Source organism: Lepus europaeus, chromosome 2 (genome assembly GCF_033115175.1).
Source record: "Lepus europaeus isolate LE1 chromosome 2, mLepTim1.pri, whole genome shotgun sequence".
Taxonomy (NCBI): domain Eukaryota; kingdom Metazoa; phylum Chordata; class Mammalia; order Lagomorpha; family Leporidae; genus Lepus; species Lepus europaeus.
The window spans coordinates 49,267,016-49,285,674 of NC_084828.1; positions in this window are offsets into that span (position 1 = coordinate 49,267,016).

Genomic DNA, 18,659 nt, shown 5'->3' on the forward strand with positions numbered 1-18,659 from the left:
TATTGTATTCAAACCAAAGAATAACCAAAATAAAGAGGATAAAAATAAGAATTGGCTGGCGCCGCATCTCACTTGGCTAATCCTCTGTCTGTGGCGCCTGCACCCCAGGTTCTAGTTCCAGTTGGGGAGCCGGATTCTGTCTCGGTTGCTCCTCTTCCAGTCCAGCTCTCTGCTGTGGCCCGGGAAAGCCATGGAGGATGGCCCAAGTGCTTGAGCCCTGCACCTGCGTGGGAGACCAGGAAGAAGCACCTGGCTCCTGGCTTTGAATCGGTGCAGCACGCCGGCCGAAGTCGCCATCTGGGGGGTGAACCAACGGAAAAAGGAAGACCTTTCTCTCTGTCTCCATCTCTCTCTCACTATCTAACTCTGCCTGTCAAAAAAAAAAAAAAAAAAAAAAAAAAAAAAAAAAGGTAAGAATTACAAGTGTTGAACCAAAGAAGAAAATCATGAAACTTGAATTTTTTGCCTTTCAAAATTTTCCTTCAAAAATGAAAGAAAACTAAAACTTTCTCAAATAAGCAAACAATGAGAATTTTTTATATCTGCCTTGCAAGAAATGTTAAAATAAGTTCTTCAGAGAGAAGGAAAATAATATGAGCCAAAAACTAAAATCTACAGAAGAAAAAAGAGCATAATGAAGAGAAAATATTATTTTTACCTAAAATGTTTATCAGATATAAAAATTGTGTACTCAAAATAATAGTAGCAATGCACTTAATTATACATATTTGCATTCTTATGTATAAACAAAACTAATGACAGCAATGTTACAATGGGTAGATGTAGGAATTAGAGATTATTTTGTTATAAGATATACCACCTAATATACAGTGTACTACAATTTGAAAGTGAAGTTGGGGTACTGGTGCTGTGAAATAGTGATTTAAGCCTCCACCTGTGGTGCTGGCATCCCATATGGGAGCCAGTTCAAGTCCTGGATGTTCCACTTCTGATCTAGCTCTCTGCTGATAGCCTGGGAAAACAGTGGAAGACGGCCCAAGTGCTTGGGTCCCTACACCTATGTGGGAGACCCAGAGGAAGATCCTGGCTCCTGGCTTCAAATATGCCCAGCTCTGGCCAAGGTGGCCATTTGGGGAGTGAACCAAAGGATGGAAGACCTCTTTCTCTCTATCTTTCTCTCTTTCTATAACTCTGCATCTTGAATAAATAGGTAAATCTTTAAAAAAAAAAAAAAAAGAAAGTGAAGTTGTATTAGCTGTAAAGATAAAACCTAGGACATAAAACCTAGGAAATGACCAAGAAAATAAGTATATATAACTGATATATTAAGAATGGTGAGGGGCCAGTGCTGTGGCATAGTTGGTAAAGCCTCCACCTGCAGTACCAGCATCCCATATGGACCCTGGTTAAAGTCCTGGCTACTCCACTTCTGATCCAGCTCTCTGCTATGGCCTGGACAAGCAGTAGGGGATGACCAGGAGCTTGGGGCTCTGCACCCATGTGGGACCTGGAAAAAGCTCCTGGTCCTGACTTTGGATTGGCACAGCCACCTGGGGAGTGAACCAGTAGATGGAAAACCTCTCTTTCTCTCTTTCTGCCTCTGTCTCTCTGTAACTCTGCCTTTCAAATAAAATAAATAAATCTTAAAAAAAAAAGAATGGAGAGAAAATGATATCATATAAAATGTTCAATTACAGTTGCAACTGACAGGAAAATAGTTGAGGAAAAATAGTGGATATCAATTCAATTATATGAATGTAAATGATCCACTGAAATCTCAGTGGTCTGGAGCAGCTGTTGTGGAGTAGTAAAAAAGCTCACATCTGGCCGGCACCGCGGCTTACTAGGCTAATCCTCTGCCTTGTGGCGCCAGCACACCAGGTTCTAGTTCCGGTCGGGGTGCCGGATTCTGTCCTGGTTGCCCCTCTTCCAGGCCAGCTCTCTGCTGTGGCCAGGAAGTGCAGTGGAGGATGGCCCAAGTGCTTGGTCCCTGCACCCCATGGGAGACCAGGAGAAGCACCTGGCTCCTGGCTTCGGATCAGCGCGGTGCGCCGGCCGCAACGTGCCTACCGCGGCGGCCATTGGAAGGTGAACCAACGGCAAAGGAAGACCTTTCTCTCTGTCTCTCTCTCTCACTGTCCACTCTGCCTGTCAAAACAAAAACAAAAACAATCACATCCTATATTAAAGTTCTTGGGACTGAGTCCTGCTTCTGCTTCCGACAAGCTTCCTGCTATTGCATTTTGGAGGCATCAGATCATGGGCTAAATACTTGGTTGCCTGTCATCCATGTGAGAAACCCAGATGGAGTCCCTGACTCCTGGTTTCATTATGGCCAGGCTCCTGCTGTTTTGGACATTTAGGGCTTGACTGGGGCTTGAATGAATGGATGGGAGATTCTCTCTGTGTCTTTCTACCTTTCTCTTTCACTCTGATTTTCAAATAAATAAATAATCACATATTAAAGTGTATCAGTGTTCTAAATACATGGGTTGAATAGGCAAAGGTTGGATAATCTCAGTCAAGATGAAATGGGGCTAAGTATATCAATTTTGGAAAGAAATGACATCAGACAAAGAAAATAATCAGAGATTAATATAATAATTAAAAGGTCAATTCTCTAAGAAGATATAACAATTCATAATATGTCACTGCCTAACAACAGGACATGAAGATATTGAATGCCAGACCAGAATAGTATAAACTGTAAAATCAATTATCCACAAATGCAACTGAAAACATACCAAACTACCTGGATAGCAGATCACATACTTCATGTAGCCCAAGGGTCAAGAGTAATATGAAGAGACATTAAAAATGTTTTGGTAGTATTTAGAAATATTTTGGTAGGTTTTAAAATCTGCTATAAAGCTACACTAATCAAGCTGGTGAAAGCATAACAAATAGATCAGCCCAATAAAATGGAGAGCTCAGATATAGAACAGCATGAAAGAGTTAAAGCAATACAATGGAGAAAAGAATTTTTTTTCCCAGCAAATAGTTCTTAAACAACTAAATACTCACTGTGTTTCTCTTCCTGTATTTATAATCAATGCTATGTTGATATCATTTCAAGATAGCTTGTTATAACTAAATCAATTTTTAAAAATATTTATTTCATTTATTTGAAAGTTAGAGTGACACAGAGAGAGGGAGAGAAAGATATCATCTTTCTGATGGTTCCCTCCCCAGATGGCTGCAACTGGCTGGGCCACGCTGAAACCAAGAGCCTAGAACTCCATCCAGGTCTCCCATGTGGATGGCAGGGCCAAAATACTTGGGCTGTATTCTACTGCTTTCCCAGGCACATTAGCAGGGAGTCGAATGGGATACAGAAAAGCTAGAACATGAGCCGGTGCTCTGATAAGGGATGCCATCATACATGACATAACAGTAGCACACCACTGGCCCCCAACACAATTTGGTTTTGCAATTCACATGGTAAATTCAAAGCAAAAATGCATAAGAGATTTAACAGAAATAATAAGCAAGGGATCAAAATATATCACTAGAGGAGATCATTTAAAAATAAATGAAGATAGAGAGGGAAAAGAAAGAAACAACAATAAAACCAGAAAACAAGATTCAAAATGAGAGTAGTATGACTTTACTTACCAATAATTACTTTACCAGTCCATGGTTTAAATTATCCCATTAAAAATCATAGAGTGACTGAATAGATTTTTTTAAAGGACACAACTCTATGCTCTTTGCAAGAAAGTCACTTCGTCTCTAATAATGAAAGTAAAAAGATGAAATGAAGTATTCCATGAAAGGGAATGCAAAAGAAAGCAAAGTAGACATGCTTCTATTGGGTAAAATAAAATTTAAATCAAAATCTGTAAAAAGAGACAAGTACAAGTACCAACTGCAAGACATAATGATAAGCATTTCTATCTACCAGGGAGAAATAACACTGAAATATATTCATAATCAATGTGGGGTTACCAAAAAAAAAAAATATAAAGCAGATGCTAATATACCTGAAGGAAGAGGCAGGTTCCAATACAACAATGGTAGAGTACTATAACACCCCATTTCTAAATATAGATATATACAGACCAAAGAAACATATAATGCAGCAGCAAATATAAACGATACCATAGATTAATTTTACTTGACAAATATGTAAGGGCCAGTTTTGTGGTGCAGAGGATTAAGCTACTGCCTGCAACTGTGGCATCCCCTATTGGAGTGTTAATTTGAGTTCTTTCTGCTCCTTTTCCAATTCAGCTCACTGCTGACGCACCTGGAAAGGCATAATAGGATAGTTTAAGTATGTGTGCCCTGCCTCCCACATGGGAAACCTGAATGAAGCTCTGTGCTCCTGACTTCTATGTGGCCCTGATCCAGCCATTGTAACCATTTGAGGAGTTAATCAGCAAACAGAAGATCTCTCTCTTTCTCTTTGTCTCATCTCTCTGTCACTTTGCATTTCAAATACATAAATAATTTAAAAAAACCTCAATATCTATACAATATTCCACTCAAGAAATGCAGAATACACATTCACCTTAATAGCACATAGAATATTTTCCAGGATAGACAATATGGTAGATAACAGAACAAGTCAAAGTAAATTTTAACAATTAGAAATCATATAAAATATATTTTCTGACTATAATACAATAAAACTAAAATTCATAACAAGAAGGAACATTGGAAATCACACATATAGATGGAAACTAAAGCATTTGCTCCTGAACAAATAGATGAAGCAATAGGTTGAAAAAAATTTCAAAATCTCTTGAATGGGATGAAAGTGGAAACAACATAACAAACCTTTGGCATATGCAATATCTTTATTAAGAGAGAAGTTTGGGGCCAGTGTTGAAGTGCAGTGGGTATCCAGCAGCAGCTGGAAGATCTTTCTCTCTCTCTCTCTCTTAAATCTGCCTTTTAAACAAAATCTTAAGAGAGCAGTTCATAGCAATAAATGCCTGCATCAAAAAAGGAGTATTTTGAATAAATAACTTTTTACTGAACCTCAAAAACTTGAAAAATAAGAGCACATCAAATTTAAAATTTATATAAAGAAATAATAAAATTCAGAGCATATATAGATTATATAGAGACAAAAATCACTACCAAATATCAATTAAATGAAGAGATCAATCTTTGAAAAGATAAAATTGGCAAATCCTTAGCTAACCTAATGAAAGAAGAGGAATGGAAGAGAAATGATTCATATACATCAGATCAGAGATGAACACAGAATGATTACGTATGACATCACAGAAATACAAAGAACTCTTTGAGATTACTCAGCAGTCATAAGGCAACAAATTTGATAACTTAGAGAAAACGAACAAATTCATAAGATAACCCTTGCCAAGACTGAATCATGAGGGAATAGATCATTGAAACAGATTCAATAATGAGAAGGTTGAATTGATAATAAAACTCTTTCATCAAAGAAAACCCTAGGCTCAAATGGCTTCACTGTTGAATTGTATCAAAATTCACAGAATAATTAACACCAGTCTTTCTTAGATTATTTCAAAAAGTAGAAGAGGAAGAAATTCTTCCAAACTCATTCTATGAGGTAAGTTTTATCCTGATAACAAAATTAATCAAAGTCACAACAAAACTCAAAAGCTATAGGCTGATACACTTGAGGAAGATAGATGCGAAAATCCTCAACAAAATTCTAGCAAATTGAATCCAACAGCAAATTGAAAAGATGGTATAGAATGTTCAAGTGGGAATATCTAACACTGAATGATTTTTTTTTTATTTTTGAACATTGGAATATCTTTTTTGTTTTGTTTTGTTTTGACAAGAGTCACATTTCCCTGCTAACTTGTGTGTAGCTGTAGGCATTTGTTGGGTAAAGCCCTTCTCCCCAGTGCTCTAGTTCTGCAAAAGTCACACCATCCCTCTCTTTCAGTCCCATACTCCACTAACCCAGCATCTTTATCAAATCCTCCTCCTCAGTTCCCTCTTCTTTTAATCCTCTCCTTTCGCAGTTCCTCCTTGCCTCCACCTCCTCTGCCACTCTGACTAAGCCACAGTCTTCATCGTTCATGATGAGCACAAAATTCAAAAGGGATGCCTGTGATTTTGTTCCTGCATCGACATTACGCCCACACATTGAGTGTGGTTTAGAGAAGTGAATTTATTTATGCTATTGTTCTTTCAAAATAGGTCTATTGCTAGCAGGTCTCTGGGTATGCATATGAAATTCACACAGCTATAAAAGGAAAGAAACAAATGCCAGGCACACAGCACGAAGCTGAGAAACCAAATGGTAAGCAGGGACAATGAAGGAGCTGAGCTTTGAGGTTAGCACCGAGAACCAGCACTGACTGTTTGGAATCTCAAACATGCTATTGACTTTGGAGCATCATAAGTATTGAATTTTGGCATCAGTGTCCGCATTGTGGCCACATATGGTCAACAATTTAAGGATGAGATGAAAGTAAGAAAAAGGCATTTTGTTGTATTATTTTAGTTCTTTTCCCCACTCAAGGCTGATAAATTAATAAAGTCATGAAAAAGAGTTTGTGAAAATACAATAAATGCAGAAGTTAGGAGAAAAAAAATGATGCTACTGTAAAGACGATCTCAGATCATCAGGGAACCAGAACACTGTGTGGAAGGGCAGATACCTTAAAAAATATTTCAGAGAAATTCTGCTCCATGATTAAAGGGAGTATGCGTATTGGTGGGAGTAAAACCTGCAGTGCTATCAGATGCCTTGTGAACTGCTGCATTTAAACGATGCTCTGAGACTTAACAAGCAACCTCCATTGTGGAGCAATTTGCATCTGGCTTAGACACTGGTGGTCCAGACTTGGAAAACAATCACCCTCTGGGTCAGCTGTTCTGTATCCTGTGACATTTGAAAAGACAAATTATGTATTTTTCCCCCCTTCTGGTCACCAAGTGGGAGCTAATGGATAAAAGTGAAGAAACAGTAAAATATTAGAATGGCTGGCTGTGTTATAGCCCTGGAGTCTCTAACCAGCTGCTAATTTGTTCAATCTAAGCAAAAGAATTTGGAAATGGGCTTTGCAGACACTCACCTGACATTTACTCCTTGTTCACAAGCGCATCCCCCTCCCTATATCTCCAAATATTTTAATAAGAATTGTGATTATTTTGGCATTTTGAAAAGCAGGAATCTGAGGTAGGTTCAAAGCATTTGTTCATCTTCCTGATTTTTTTTTTTTTTTGTGGATAGACAGGAAGTATTTATTTAGTTAAATGTTAATGGCTATTCCATAGCAGGCTGTCTGTGCACTGGTTACCATCACGTCTGATTCTTACAATAAAGGGCACACTCACAAGCAATACATTACAAAAAGTGGGCTTATTACCTATAAATGGGCAGGAAGAGGCAAAAGAGAGCTGGGATTTATTGCAAGCCAATCCTCAAGGCTCAAGAAAGCTGCATGGACCAGGTGAAGTATCAACTTCACATGCCTCACCTGTTCTTCAACTGATGGGCCCTGAAAGGCAGCCTACCCAGGGTTATATAATTCAGGGAAGGAGAACTCATCAGGCAAAACAGTCAAGGACATCTTATCTAAGGGCTGAGAGAAACAAAGCCCAGGCCGTCCCAAGCAGTTCCTCCCTGACTTGAGATGTTACTTTTTCTAGGAAGGACAAGAGCAAGGCGTGAGATATTTCAGGCAGTTTCTCTGTATCTCAGGATGCTGCATTCCCAGCACATTCTACAGTTACTCTTGAGATGGGCAAGCAAGAAACAGAGAACTGGACTGGTTCACAATAATTCCCCTTGCAGCTGATAATTATGAAATTTTTCAAATAAATCGGTGTATTTACAACAAACATTCCAAATTCAGCTGTATTGACTTTTAATACATAATTGTTTACTAAGAGCTGAAATTACCCTATCTTTTCAAGCTTCGAATTCTGTTCAACATTGAAGAGCACTTCTTAAAATAAAGTTAATGGTAAGCATTATGGGATTCAAAGATGGAAAAATGAGTGGTGGATATTACCTTCAAGGAATATACAACATTCACTGTAACATAGTGAAGATTGAGATAGGCAGCACAGTTAAAGTACAAATAAAATGCTTGGGGAAACAAGGAAGAAATGATCAAATAGAATACAAAGGCTATTTAAAGCAATGTAAATGAATGTGAAATTTAAATTATGGATTAAATTTAGGTAGAAGAATAAGAGAGAAATTCACCATGGGCACAAATTTGTATGGAGATAAGGAAATAATCCTTTGTGCACACAACAAAAATCAAAACTAGCAATATTGTGAACAGGATTTTGTTCCCAAGTGTTGAGTCTAAGATGAGTTTGAATAACACATTTCTCTTCTCAACTTCTTTATCCAAGTATATTTTGTACTATAATATAATGGAAAATTTAACATTCATAAGCATCATCTTACTCTCAATGACAGGTTGTCAGCTATGTTCGTATGTACACACATATGCACATACATTTCCTATTCTTGCTTGACTTACAGCTAGACGTTGTTTCCTATTTTTCCTTGTAATTCTGTTCCTGGGAGTGAATTCTAATACCACGTACTTAATGCTGTGTATATCATTACTCAAGACTCTTCATCATCCATTATGCTACCCAAGATTACAGCTTTCAATGACTTTCTCAGAAATTCTTATTTGCTTCATTTATCTTGACCACAACTGCAAGTCTTTTCCATAAACTAGAGGATAGTTTGAAAGAGGATTCATTTTCTGATTTTTCTAAAAGAAAAAAATTTGGAAGTACATTAGCCATCTTCCAAGAATATGTTCTCTAAGTTCTTCAGACCAAAATCACCATATTCTGAGAATGCAATCTCTTCAAAGTTAATTTTATCACTACTTTCTATATACCACTACCAAGGAGAAGACTGATAAGGCACCTAGAGGTAGATCAACAAGAGTAGCCACATCCATACAACAAAAGCCTACCTTTGGCCTGGCCTAAGAATGAGTAAGATGAGCACCTATCAGAGACAAAATGATACCAACCAAAAGAAGCTTTAGAATTCTGGAGCAGCAATCTCTAAGTCCATTGGAAAAGAAGATGCAGGTACACATGGAGGATATCCTAGTGTTGTGGTAGGCACCTGGACGAGAGGGATTACCAAATAAAGGTCACATTCTGCCACCTCTTACCACCCTTGGATGTTGCAGACCAGAGTCAGCTACATGATCTGAACACTGCCAGGGAGAGCTGATGTAGGGAAAAGACCTGATGCAAAAGTTCATTCTTGTGGCTCAAGCCCAAGTGCTGGTTTGATATGAATGAAAATTCCCTAACATCAGCAAGCTGCCTAATCTTTGGTAATCCATTAAATATAAATATTAGCACAAATATAAGTGTATATATATATATATGTACATATGTACATACTATGGTGGCCAGTGGGGATCATTTCTTTATTAGGTTCTCCTCCTGGAACCAAGACCTGACTACAGGATCTTGGGGTGTTCCCATAACTTGAGTCCTGTAGCACCTTGCAAGTTTCATTGACTTTCCACAGGAAGTAGAGATTCATGGAGGAATCCAAGTGAACAATGTGGCTGAGAGTCCACATAGAACATGCGTTAGTATCTAGATGTCATTCCCTCATTGTACTCCAGACCCAAACCAGTAGAAAGTAGCTGAGGGACTTAGGAAATCTCACATAATACATCTCAAATGTGGACCTGTTGAGGTTCAGTGCTGAGACATGGTCCTTATGTACCCAGGTCTAAGATCAGTGCTTGTTGTTAATGATGGAATTTGAGCAGAAATGAAAAGCGCCACCAGTTACAGACTTGGAATATTAAAATATACAAAGATTCCACATAAGCACCTTTATTTTTCCTATATATTTAATATTGTATCCACAATGGCACTAAAATCACAAGTTAAATATGTAGACGTGTGAGGCAAAGCAGCCTCAACTCTGGCTGGACCTGAAGGACAATTTGGATTCATCAGTGGGAATAATCACCTTCTAGTTCACTTGATCCATTATATATTTAGGATTTTACTTATTTTGGTAGTTGTGTATCATAATTAATACTTACAAATGCAACAAGGGTTAAAAATTTTGCTTATTGCATTTGTTTTATGTCCAGAATTTGGGCAAAGGTCTGTCATGGTAGTGATTTATAGTAACTGGTATTAACGATAGTCTTCAAGTCTTTGCTGGAACATAGCTCTAGGAGTTTAATGAAATGGAAGTGCAGGATGACCCAACTTATGATATAGTCAGATATTTAACTTTCAATCCAAACACATTGGTTAAGAATCTTTAGGTCACATGTGACTTTCAGGATCTAGACAGGGTTGAGAACTACATTAATGTGTCTCATTTTGTGATCACAGGAATTGCAATAGGCTGAACCTGTAGGTAAAATACATCAATGATTAGAACTGAAGGGAATGCAAATTCAGGAGCAAGTGCTGGTACCTTGCAGGTGTGATATTACAACTGGATGACCCTAGTTCTTCTTACGAAAATATGTATTTATCAAATGCATGAATCTCACTACATAGATGTTTAAAAGGAATCAATACTGATTCCCTGTTTTGGTCAAACTGCATAGTTCATCATTGCTAATAAGTATGTTAGCAGAGACAACATATTGTCACCTGCAGGGCAGAACAGGTAGAACAGGTGCACAGAAGCAACAACTAAAATAGTGTCATAGACTCATCACCACATTTCAATTTTCTATATTAATTCAAATCACCTAAATATATATTAATGAGAGATAGAATTTTGGAAACACAGAAAGGGCCATCTCATTTTAACTGAAAAAAAAAAAGAAGATTTGCTGTACTGAAAACTTGAATACAAGCAAAAACCAGCAAATATTGAGGATAAAGGTAATTAAGTAATTCAGATATTGTTCTAAGGGGGTTGTGCCTGAGTTGATCTATCTTTGCTCATCTTCCCTTGATACTCTGCCTGACCCACCCACGTCCCACGTTAACTATCCCTCTGAATTGAATAATAGCCACTACAACTATTGAATTCAAAGTGGCCTGCCCTACCTCATCCTTTTTTTTTTTTTTTTTTTTTTTTGGACAGGCAGAGTGGACAGTGAGAGAGAGAGAGAGAGAGAGAGAGAAAGGTCTTCCTTTGCCGTTGGTTCACCCTCCAATGGCCACCGTGGCCAGCGCATCACACTTATCTGAAGCCAGGAGCCAGGTGCTTCTCCTGGTCTCCCATGCGGGTGCAGGGCCCAAGGACTTGGGCCATCCTCCACTGCACTCCCGGGCCACAGCAGAGAGCTGGCCTGGAAAAGGGGCAACCGGGACAGAATCCGGCGCCCCAACCGGGACTAGAACTTTGTGTGCCGGCGCTGCAAGGCGGAGGATTAGCCTATTGAGCCGTGGCGCAGGCCCCTATCTCATTCTTAAAACATCAATCGCAGAGTATTGGAAGATCAGTAATGAGAAGGAGAAAGAGATGACTAAATATAAAAGATTGGTACTTAGCATTAGATAATAGATCAGCTTTTTTCTCATAATTCTACATGTGATATGTAAATGTTAATTTAAAGCCTAGAAGGGTAGAGAACTTAGACTCTGAAACCATTGCCTGAGTTTAATTGTTAAACTTGACTACTTATTAGGTGCTCATTTTTGGACAAGTTGCTTCATTTTTCCATGCTTTATTTTCCCAATATTTAAGACTGTATAAATAATAACTACTTAGGAGACTGAGTTAATATTTATAGACATGCTGACCTAAATAATATACTATAGAAGGATTCAATGAATTATGATAAAATTATTTTAAATAATTTTAAAGTGTATTTTTTAATATTTTTACTTTTATTTAATGAATATAAATTTCCAAAGTATAGCTTACGGATTACAATGTCTTGCCCCCCCCAAAAAAATTTCCCTCCCACCCACACCCCTCCCCTTTCCCGCTCCCTCTCTCCTTCCATTGACATCAAGATTCATTTTCAATTATCTTTATATACAGAAGATCAATTTAGCATATATTAAGTAAAGCTTTCAACAGTTTGCACCCACACAGAAACACAAAGTGTAAAATACTGTTTGAGTACTACGTGTAGCATTAACTCACAATGTACAGCACATTTAGGACAGAGATCCTACATGAGGAGTAAGTGCACAGTGACTCCTGCTGTTGACTTAACAAATTGACACTTTTGTTTATGGCATCAGTAATCACCCTAGGCTCTTGTCATGAGACGCCAAGGCTATGGAGGCTTTTCGAGTTCGCCAACTCTGATCTTATTTAGACAAAGTCATAGTCAAAGTGGAAGTTCTCTCCTCCCTTCAGAGAAAGGTACCTCCTTCTTTGATGACCTGTTCTTAAAGTGTATTAAATAATTAATTTAAAGAGTACTTTAAAAATTTATGAAAAATTGAATTAATAAATAATTTATTGTGGTACAGTGAAATTTTGGAATCCTTGCACAGTTACTTAATAATGTGAACTTTGTGGAGATTGTATACATAGATTTCAAAATTTTTTTTGTACCACAAAAAATTTTTTGTGTAAAAATATTTTGAAATATTTACCACAGAAAGAGAAATAAAGCAGGGGGAGAGAGAGGAGACTTAGAGGGAGAATTACAATGAGCTTTCATTGGCTGGTTCACTCCCAAATGCCTGCCATAGTATGGACTGAGCTAGGGTCGAAGCCAAGAGATGGGAACATATTCCAGGTTTCGATGTGGGCGGCAGAATTAACCATTTCGCCAAATTCCCTTCCCCCAATTAAAATTTTAATTCCATTTTCAACAATATTTTTGAAGTAGCCTCATATGTGTTTGCCTTTTAGACCACTTTTGTACAGCAACTTTGAGTATACGTAAGAAACTAATCCTCTTGACAGATGGAAACTTGCCTGTTACTTAACACTTGTATGTCACTGTATGCCGCAACCTTGTTGGGAATAAATGATCTCATAGAACACTGCTCTCAGAAAAGGTCACGCTGTGATATTGATGAGTTGAGATTAAAAAGAAAGCTTCATGAGTTTGCCTAATTACTACCACTTTCTCTCACCACACGCAACTCATGCTCCATTCCCAAGATAACAGGAGCGACCACCACTTTTTACATATTTACATATTGTATCTTTAGGCACAGTGCAGTATTCCCTCCTACTAGATAATATTTATTAGGATTTGTTAGAATTAGCCTTGCTTACTAACATCATAAACTTTTGCTTCCTTGAACACTTTTTTTAACCATTTAACTTAAGTGCAAATAATGTAAAAATTACATTATAAAACTCTCTTGCTGAAATATGTTCCAAAGACATGTGATCAACCACTGAAACTAGTTTAATGTTCTTGTGTATGTGTGTGTGTGCATGTGTGTGTGTGTGATTTTTGGCTAGAACACACAAACGCAATATTTACTCTGTAGATATTTTATTCACATATGGAATATCCAATTTTTTTCCTTTTTTAATTTAATTTTTAACTAGTCTTCAGCTGATTCAATGTGATGTGTAGACATAATCTTAAGAATATAATAATATTCCCTTCCCCCTCCCTTTTTCTCTGTCCCTCAATCCATCCCACCCTCCTTTCTTCTCCTTTGTCTGCCTTGTTTTTAGATTTTGAGATAGCATATTTTAAATTTACAATACATTAACAAGGCTTAACACTTCACAGAATAAAAAGTTTAACAAATAAAAAGCAAAAAGACCATATTTAGTCAGAATACAGAAAACAGCTATAAACAATAATTGTGTGGAAAATGATCATTTCAGTCAGATACAGTAAATTTTAAGGTAATCACAAGTCATTAAAACTATAGATGCATAGTAGATAGCTGGAGCTGAGACTATCTGAAGCCAGTAGCCAGTAGTTTCTTCTAGCAGGGGCCCAAGCACTTGGGACATCTTCTACTACTTTTTCAGGCAGAGATCTGGATCTGCAAAGGAGCAGGCAAAACACAAACTAGCACCCTTATGGGAGGCCAGCACCCAAGGCAGAGGCTTCGCCTACTGCATGTACCACAGCGCCAGCCCCCAGATTACACATTCTGCTCATCAGCACATGGAACATTTTCCAGGATAGACTACATATTAGGCCACATATAAAGCTTGAGAAGTAAAATATTCTGACTTACTGGCCTTGGTAAATAGAAATATATTTTCTTAGTAATTTATTAGTAGATAGTCCTTTTTTCATTTTGCCTTTAATACCCTTTTACCAGTTCCTTAGTTTTCAGTACAAATATACTTTTTATTTTATTTTGGCATTAGACACCAGCAAACTTCTCATTTACCTTGACTAAGACTTGTCTGTTTTGAGCATGGATTCTTGATAAGAATGTGTACAAATGGTACCCAAAATTTATAGTTATCTACATGTGGTCTGAAACAGAGAAAAATAGAATTTTTAATATGAGATACTTCTAAAAATATAAGGTGTACAGCTACTTTAAATGATAAAGGGGGGTTAAGACATTTGGCACAGCAATTATGTCTCCTCTCAGGATGACTGCATCCCATATTGGAGTACTTGGATTCAAGTCACAATTCTGCATCCAATTTAGCTTCCTAATAATGTGTATGCCAGTAGACGGCAGATAATTATTAAAGCATTTGAGTTCCTACCACACAGATAGGAGACCTGGATTGAGTTCTGGGCTCCTGACTACACCACACCCCATCTCTTGCTGTCATAAGCATTTCAGAAGTAAATCAGTTATAGAAGACTTTGTCTGTCACTATCTCTCTCCATTTCTTCACCCTTCAAATAAAATGAAAATATTTAATAAAAAATTTAATGAGAAGCAGTAAAACTCATCAAGAAAAGGCAATTTATACAATTTCATGGTTGTATTTTATATTATATATATATTTTATATATTATATTACATATTTTATATGGTGGTTTTAGCAAAGATTAGACTCTACTATTTCTCCAACTCATCTTTGTACTTTTGGGGAAATTGAGAGAATTATCAGGGGTTGTGCGGGCCAGCCACACCAGTCGAATGGAACCTAAGGGAGGGAGAGGGACCAAAAAGAGAGACAAGTGATTTCAGAGAATGGAGTCAAGACAACAAGGCTGATCAAGGCTCGTCTATTCTTTTTTTTTTGACAGGCAGAGAGGACAGTGAGAGAGAGAGACAGAGAAAAGGTCTTCCTTTGCCGTTGGTTCACCCTCCAATGGCCGCCATGGCCGGCGCACCGCGCTGATCCGAAGGAAGGAGCCAGGTGCTTCTCCTGGTCTCCCATGGGGTGCAGGGCCCAAGCACTTGGGCCATCCTCCACTGCACTCCCGGGCCATAGCAAAGAGCTGGCCTGGAAGAGGGGCAACCGGGACAGAATCCGGCGCCCGACAGGAACTAGAACCCGGTGTGCCGGCGCCGCAAGGTGGAGGATTAGCCTAGTGAGCCGTGGCGCTGGCCTAAGGCTCGTTTATTCTATTGTCTCGGTGGTATTTATACATAACCAGCTGAAGAACAAAGAAGCACAAAGAAACACAAGAGATAACAACATACATAAACAACTTATTGGGGCCTCCAGTAGCATAGATAATTTTAACAGAGCGTTCTTGATTAACATCCTCCTTCTGGATGGGAGTATGTGACTTTCTTATCCTAGGAATTCCACAAGCCAAGATTGGTCTTGATTTGTCCAAAGGCTGCCTACAAGGGATCTCTGGTTGATCCCTTTATTTCACAAAGCAGAAAGATATGACTCAAAACACTGAAGAACAAGTCTCTGCATTTATTTTGATTCTATGTCTATTCTTCCCACAAATGCGTCAGTTTTTGTTATCTTCTCTCATTTAACAATGGACCCTGGTTCCTTATTTCAAGAAGATGATTTACAAAATATCTGACTCTTTTTCACCTTTACAACTACAGTAGCTTCCAGAAACTGGCAAATTCAAGGGAGGAAATCACAAAGTTGCTTTATCAGTAGCATTTTCTCTACCTACACCGATGCCCACAACCATTTCCAAAGTTCAAACAAAGATGCACAAGCATTCTCACTTTCACGTGTGATACCTGAGACTCATAGCCTTGAGCATGCACAGATCAGTTATTTGCTTCTATGTTCTTTCCATGTTCGATATAAATTCCAGCAAGAAGTATGACTCCAGAAATTTGTAATAAAATTATATTAAAAATTCTAACTTCTTATATCTAATAATTTGCTAATAGTTCTAATGAAGTTAATCTTGCATTCTCTGTTATGTTATTTATAAATATGAACATGGTGAATGTATTTTCAATTGAAACATACGTAGTTGGTCTCTATGCAATTACTTAAATGTTGGACTTCAAATTTAAACTACAAAGATAAGAATTAGTTTCACTTTCCATTACTGAATTAATAAAGCATTCAACTCATTTAAAAAATAATCATTCCTGGGCCTTTGTTTACTCTTGTAATTTCTGCATAAAGCTTACTTTGTGGTAGACTGAAGATGGCTAGAGCGTCTTTGCTATGCCTCTAATTTATATGGCAGGTACTTCCTCCCTAGTCTGGACTGACCTCAATAAGTTGGACCAATAGACTCTAGGGGAAGCGGCATGCTGGGACTTCTGCTGTTAACTCATTTTTATCTTTACAGCTTCCACCCACATACCTTGGAGAGCTTGTTCTGGGTCAGATTGGCTAACATTTAAGAATACCAACTCTGTGGATCACTAGACAATGATGAAGCACACATAGAGAGGCTGCATGGAAAGAGAGAAGCCCAGAGGAAAAGAATCTCAGTAAGGAGCTTTTATATCCATACTAGCCCAGGTACTAAATAAATAAGTGAAGAGGCTCTCTTGTATATTCTGATCTCAACAATAATGATATGAAAAAGCACTATGGAATCGATCTGGTAGCCAGAATCAGTTTTAATACATATGACTTGGCTAAATCACCCCAGCTGTAGTACACAGCCATTTTGCTACCCCAGGTGAGCCTCAGTCATCGTGAAGTAAACCCAAGCTGCTTCCGTTGTGCCTACCTATTTTGCAGAACCACAAACTTGTGAAGATAATAAAATGATCTCTGCTTGATGTCACTATGTCTTAGGGTAGTGTATTACTTCATTCTGCTATACGAAAATTCCATGGACTTTGTGGCTTAAACAACACACATCTATTTATCACAGTTCTGGAGGCTGAGATGACCAAGCCAAAGGCATCAGCCAACCAGGTGTCTGATGAGAGATCACATTCTGGCTTGCAGGTGGCTGCAATCTTGTATCCTCATATGGCACTGGGCAGAGAGCTCTCTGGAATCTCCCTTGAAAGGGGAATATTTCTACTTGTGAGGCTCCAGACTCATGACATAATTCCTTCCCAAAGACCCCACCTCCTAATATCATCATACTGAAGGGTAGTGTTTCAATATGTGAACTTGGGGTTGTGAGGCAAAAACAGCCCATAAAGAGTTTGTTTTTATGTAACAGAAAATTGCCAGTAGTTCATCCGATTCCCATTCCCAAACTGAGGCTCTTTCTTTTTGGGCCAGGAGGCAGAAATAAGCTAAGTGTAATGAAGGCAAATTTACAACTATATATACAAGTAGAAACATGCCTTAGCAGTAAAGCACAATACATGCTGTTTTTAATCCTAGTGAAAGTTTCTCTACAGCCAACCAGAAACAGCACAGGAAAGGGAATTCTGGAAAAATGTTATTTTTGCTTCACCAAACTACTTTAAAATCACAACATTCAATTTCACATGACTCTTGAAAAATAAGATGAAAGGTATAATCAAAGTAATCTGATGTGTGTGTGTGTGTATGTGTGGGAGAGAGAGAGAGAGACAGAGAGAGAGAGATTTCTATGAATTCAGGACATTTTTGATAAAACATTCATTGAAAGGCTTAATAATTTGGGGGTACCAGTAACCTATAAGATATTTTTAGGAGCACAGAAAATTTAAATGGAGGTACATCAAGAAGTTTTCATTGGTGCAGAAGTATTTGAAGGCCATGAATATAAGAAGTCTTAAAAGAGTTCATGGAAATTTCACACTATGCAAAAAATATTCAAGGACTTCAAAGTTCTTTTGTACTGAAAGAAACCATTTTCCTGATTCAGGTTTCCATCTTTCTTTTAAGTACTATAATCTCGGATCTATAAAAATGTAATAATGTCAGCAGTAAACATAACACAGTACATTTAAAATAATATTATTCTATTTTATTTGGGTTTTTCTACAATTCAGCTTATCTACTTTGGTTGCTCTTCCCAAATAATTAGTAGTTTGTTTTTTTTTTTCCCATATTCTTGCTACTATTTGAAAGTGTGTTTTCCTATATCTCAGATTTTGAAAGTTTAAGGTCTAAGATGATGATGTTGGGTGATGGGGTCTTTGGGAGATGATTATGTCACGGTAGAAAAGGCATCATAAATAAAATTAGCATCCTTTAAGAATACTGAGAGACCCCTTGCTTCATACCCTATGTTAGACCAGTAAGAAAGTACTGTTTATCCACTTTGACTACGGCCTTGTCTAAATGTGATCGGGTTGGCGAACTGAAGAGGTTTCCATATCCTTAGCAGCTCATGACAAGAGCCTTGGGTCATAAATAAGATTGTCAATTGTTAAATCAACAACAGGAGTCACCGTGCACTTAATCCCCATGTAGGATCTCTGTCCTTAATGTGTTATACTATGTGAATTAACGGTATAACTAGTACTCAAACAATATTGTATACTTTGTGTTTCTGTGTGGGTGCAAACTGTTGAAATCTTTACTTAGCAGTGCCGCCGTAGCTCAATAAGCTAATCCTCTG